This window comes from Lolium rigidum, chromosome 3, assembly GCF_022539505.1.
Source record: "Lolium rigidum isolate FL_2022 chromosome 3, APGP_CSIRO_Lrig_0.1, whole genome shotgun sequence".
NCBI lineage: Eukaryota > Viridiplantae > Streptophyta > Magnoliopsida > Poales > Poaceae > Lolium > Lolium rigidum.
In genome coordinates, this window is record NC_061510.1 from 208,129,734 (window position 1) to 208,135,687 (window position 5,954).

The 5,954-nt window shown below is 41.8% G+C and overlaps 1 long non-coding RNA gene across 1 annotated transcript; it reads left to right on the forward strand.

Annotated features, from left to right (window-relative positions):
• The first annotated feature begins 1,106 nt into the window (after positions 1 to 1,106).
• LOC124698884 lies at positions 1,107 to 2,904 on the forward strand. Its single transcript, XR_007001161.1, has 2 exons — positions 1,107 to 1,219; positions 1,936 to 2,904. It is a non-coding gene; the product is annotated as an uncharacterized LOC124698884 (long non-coding RNA).
• The last annotated feature ends 3,050 nt before the right edge of the window (positions 2,905 to 5,954 follow it).

The window sequence follows — 5,954 nt, forward strand, 5'->3', positions numbered from 1 at the left end:
AAAAAGAAACTATACAAGGCTAACTTTGTTAGGCCTGATCCTGAAGCTATTCACCGTATTTTTGTTACTATAGTTTTTTTTTGCAATGAAGTGCTTGCAAAGTAGGTCAGATTCCCTTTGACTTTTATGCTTTTTAAATACCTACAAATTTATCTTTGAGCAGCTCTTTTAGAAAATGATATAATTAAACGTAAATACTAAATACTACACAAGTACATATTGTATCTCTTTTTTACTATTCCAGAAGCAATTAATCTCTTTCGAAAACATGCATGGATAGGAGAAATAAGTTAAATAGTATGAGATGTTCCTTATTTGCTCTAATTTTGGTGGATTGTTTTCATCTTTTGTATTCCTTCAGCTCTGCATGGGAATTGTTCAAGTGTTCCTGCACCTTCGTCTTTAATTGATGGGCAAGGTTTATCAGCTGGTTGGCCTTTGATAGGTGATAATTCTCGGCCTTATCTGCATACTCAGAGCTATTGGGTTCAATCTGAATATTTACCGTTGCAGATGTGGACAAATGCTATTGAGCCGCAAGTATTATATCCATAATACTCTGCACTTGAATATATTGATTAGGAGACAAGGGGATTGGACGATCCATCTGGTTTATATGCATTGTGCATTCGCAAAAAATAATTCAAGTCCCAGACAAGATTTCTATTAAAGTTCCTGAAACTAGCTTACCAAAATGCTTATCTGTGCACCACATGCAACTACTTCTTTGTTTCTCTGTAAGGCCTCGTTTGGTACGAGGGTATTCGCGGGGATGGGCGAGTATTATCCCGGCCCATCGCCGAATCCCCGTCAATCCCCAAAAACTCATTTGGTGCTGGAGTTTTGGGCCAAAAAATCCCCGCTCATCCCCGCATAACCCCATCCCCGGCCCATTTTTTGACTTGGACTGAATCCCGGACATGGACCTGGCGTATTATCCCCGTCCCCGAGTCCGCGTCTCGTCCTCGACTCCCCGTCTCGTCCCCATCCTCGTCCCTGTCCAAACCCTACCGAGCGAGCGACCGGCGGCGACCGACCGGAGGCGAGCGGAGCTGCTGCGGGAGGGGCAGGAGGGGCGGAGCATCTTACCGGCGGGAGGGGCGGGAGAGGCGGAGCTACCGGCGGGAGGAGATGGATCCAGCCTAGCTGCTCCCACATGAGATCGCCGCCGTTCTTGCAGACTGACCAGCGCCGCCAACTACTTCCGTTCCGATCTCCGGTAACCTACCTTTTCCTTCACCCTTTCCCTTCCATGGCTCTCGGTCTGAGCGCCTGTATTTTGTCTATCTAGTCTAGCTACGTACACCATCTAGTCTATCTAGTCTGGCACATGCTTCTCGCAGCGAGCAGGAAATGTCTCCGGCCGGTCGGAACGAGAAAGCTTCTGGAGATGAAGGGGACGAATGGGAATGCCCTTTTAAATTTTAGCAGGCCCGGTAGCTTCTGGAGATGTAGGCTCTGATGGTTCTCACGTAGTAGAATTAGTCACTTTGTTATTATGGTTTGTTGATCTGGTGGTGATGCATATAGATCCTAGGCTACTACAACGTTTGTTATGATGCTTTGTTGATCTGGTAGTCACTTTGTTATGATGCTTCGTTGGTCCCAAAAAATGAACAATCCATAGCTTTATGACTCCCTGTAGCGAATTCAGTGATAAACTGCATATGCAGATGCTTGCATTTGTACCTCCATGCTCTTGTGTTCACTGCTATGTGAGTAGTATTTCCTCGCTGGTTCCGGCGGCAACTAATTATCATCATCATGGTTCTGCAATTTCTGTATATATACTCTCATGCTTAATTATGAGACACTTGCAAATCTCTACCACAGTAAGCCCTTTCCTCTTTCCTGTATGTTTCTTCTCTGTTGCTTTTCCTTTGCCCTCTTGATATTTTGCAAACTAACATCATTTTATTTTTTATGGCTTTACAGAACACACCGCTGAGGGCAACTTCAACTTTACCTCTACCGCTGACCAAAAACCACACATGGATATCGAAACTGATTCTGATGATGATGATGAAAATAGGGATGCTGATTTCGAGATCTTAGAGCATCCACATGTGGAGCATGTACAAGATAATCAGGTCAACCAAAGGCAGGTTGTGTTGGAGGCTGGGTTGGAGCATGTAGTGGCTACTCAAACACAAGCTAGTGTGACAAATGTAGAGGTGAATCAAAGAAATGGTGCTGGTCCCTCAACAAACAAGCCAAGAAAACGCAAGAGCAGCCCCAAGATGAAACCTAAGAGTACTGGAGATGCATTAGTTGGAGTCATTGACCGGTTTGTCAACATCAAAGAGAAAGAAGTCAACAATGAAGCTGCTCAACAATTCACCATAAGCAAATGCATCGCTGCCTTGAGAACCTTGGAAGGTTTTGATCCCGCTGAAAAACCAAAAGCCTTTGTGGTCTTCAAAAGTTTTGATAAGCAAATATGAATTCTTTTCTTCTTCTTTCTGAATGTGATGTGGATATATGGTGTGATATTTGTCATATAGGATTGTTTTATTTGCGCCATGATCTGTTACTATATGCTATTCACAGTATACATGACATGGTAGAAGTAGCCGCTCCCTGTAGCTTTGTGACTCCCTGTAGTCACTTTGTTATTAGTAGTCACTTTGTCCCAGACATACCTGATGGCAACATTTGTTTGGGAACCTGCAACTGTGAAGACATGAGCTGAGATTCTTTGGTTGACAAGTATATCATTGGAATTGTTCAACTTACCCCCATTCCTTGTTTCAACTGCCTGTACACTGAAAACATTAAGTTTCAACCGGCTGTTGAGCTCACCTCTCCTGTACCAGTGCTTAAATTCTTTGTCGGTTTAATGTATCAGAATCATACTTTGATCCTAATTTCTCATGCAACCTAGGTTGTTTATATGTTGGTTTATTTCGATCAGCTGTTGCCAATGGTTGGTGAGAGTTTCTGCAGTGCCTTGATTGTTATTTGTTGGCCAGCAAACTGCATGCTGTCTATTTGCCATGCCCATATCCGGTAGATACATTGATGTTCCGGATGTGCAAAAGAGAGGGGTTCCTGTCAAGTTCACTTGCTCTGGTTGATGTGCACTTGCAGTTGTAGTACCAGCTATTGCTAGTAGTTGTAGGTTTCTAGTAGGCACTTCTACAATAGAATGATTATTTATATGTCAAGCTTAGTATTTTTTTCCTTTTTGTACGATCCCCTTCATCCCTTTTCTTTCAGCAGTGCTTCTACAATACCAAACAAGGCCTGGGTGATCTAGCAGGACCTAGGGACGTGGAGGCTCTCAATTTTTTTTTGTGTTGAATGAAGCTGAGAAAGCAGGAGAGGCAACGCTTCAAGATGAGCTGTAGTGTGCTGGTAGCAGGCACATGCTGATAGACAATGATACCCTGCTCAAGCAACTTTCGAGTACTGCTCAGATGCAAGAAGAAAATATTTTTGTAATCTTAAGCCATTTCATCTTAGTTAGTGCATCGAGTGAACTTTAGTATTTGGAATTATAGTTCCATGTATTAAAAATTAAATCTTTGCTACTGTATGTTGGTTTGCATTGTTTTATTCAGTTTTCCCTTGGTTTGCATTGTTTTATTCAGTTTTCCCTTGCGCACCAATCCCTTCCAGCCAAATGGCAGTTTTTAGGGGTAGGGATTAGGGATTAGTGGGGCTGGGGATTAGTGGAGATCGGGTGATGGGTGGGGATTCACCCAATCCCCACCCAAATTATCCCCACTAATCCCCACTAATCCCCACTAATACCCCACTACCAAACAAGGCCTAAGTATTCTTTTTTTTTTTGGATAAGGCTCATTTCCTCCCACGGTATAGACAGGTGGTACAGGTATAAGAGTGCCTCTACCGCGCATCTACAAGCCGTATAGTATCCTCTATTGAATGCTACATTTCACCTAGCTTTGAGAGGTATTCTTCAGCTGTAGTTTTTTGTTTTTTGAGGAACATCAGCTGTAGTTTTAACTCCTAAACCTAACACCTATTTTGCAGACTTGCAACATGTGTGTGAATTCAATGAAGAGAACATACATGTCCGAGTAAGGTTGAAGTTGCTAAATAAACAATGCATTCCTGTGAAATTTTGCTCGAGACCATTCCTTGACGTCTATTCATAAAATGTTATCTGTGTCATTTGAGGAGTGGGTTAGTAAAGGCGAAGTTAACCTGATACACTGCAACCTCTAATATGGTTATGTTGGTTGTGTAACTCCTTAAATTGCTCACCTTAACATAAGTGGGTTACTCTGCAACCTAAGTTCAGTACCAACAATTGAGTAAGTGTCGAGTCTTTTTGTTTTACTGAAAACAGTCAACAAACACAATCACGGTAATAAATGACATCACTTTAGAATCCGATCACTACATACAAGTTCATTGCATGGTGTGTTTCTATTGAAGTCGTACCAGCTACAGCACGCATCAGGACGCTGCAATTGCATCTTAAATTTCTAATATATTGCTTAACACCATGGTTTGTACTGGTTCACACAGAATAAGCACTAATTAGTTTGGACTAATCGCAGGACCAGAAGGATGCTTGGAGCACTAGGTTCAGTATCTGCATATGATGACTAAGTTCAGTGCTGGAATTACCTACAGGAGCTAATGCACTTTCTGATATGAAAATCCACATAATAGTGTTAAATCCACATAATAGTGTTGTTACATTACATGTACTTCTCATTGGCAGATAGTTTCATCCTACTTTCTGTTCTTTTGTGTGGTTATAATATAATCAGAATGTACCGAACATTATCCTATCTATTTTGCTTTTGTATTGTTTCTTATTATGCCACTTACAATAAAATTAGGTGAGTTATGTGAATAAAAAAACAAGAATGCGGTGGCTGTTTTTTTACTTCTTATTTATTTTTTGTTTTTTTTGTTTCTCTGCATACATACAGATGCGTTAGTTAGCTTTTAGGCACAGTGACTTAGTTTTGAGCGGTTGCATGTAAATCCAAGAAAGTAATTCCAAACTTTTGAAACGCTATGAAAGTGAGAAAGAAAATACGTAGCTTCAGTTTCACATCGCAAAGAAATTGAAATTCAGTTAATTCACTGGATTACTCAGAAGTAACTAACGCAAATGAGAAGAGCTAACTGAATATAAAATTGAGTTGTACAAACAAACATCAATGTAGAACAATTCAAGCCTTAGCAAAATAGCAAAAATCCTTGGAGCTCTGCTTTGATGTCCTGCTTCCAGTACCACACATCCGACGCCAGAAAGCTGTCCTTGATACCACCTCTTGAGCTCCCTCTTGCAAACACACAAGATGGCGCTGCCACTACAGACGGATACGAAGAGATGCGTCATAGCTGGTGCCACATTGTTAACGAAGCAATCTGAATCCCCACCCTTCTAACATCCTCTGCCTTTTCCTCCTCCACCATCCTCGGTGGCGGCAAACAAGCCTTCACCAAATGCCGCTGCCAACTACAACCTACTCATGTTGTCGCCATAGAGACCCGGCAGCCAGCGATCGTGAGCTGAGAGCCGCGGCAACATGTTGTAGGGATTGTGGGAGGGAAGGAGAAAATATGGTAGGTGACATCGACTCTCTCTACTAGTCAGCTTATTATCGCAAACCAGCCACTCACTTCGTCCTCGCTGTTTTTTCTGGCCATTCAGATTTACTGCAGCTTCAAGGACACAAAGAGGCCGGTGCTAAATATATTACATAAAAAATTACAAAAAAACTGCAATTACACATGTTAGATTCAACCGAAATATTATTCAGCAATCACTTATCTTAAACAGAAAACAACAAGTAAATATTGATTTCAGATGATATTCGGTACTAGGCTCCGTTGCATCTCATTTGAGCTTAAAAAGGATGGGACAAAAATCAACTACAACCCACACATATGTACCACCATTAAGAATTACCATCAACAAGCCAATATATGGCACGGCGTGCCGCCGCGCCGATTATTGCTAG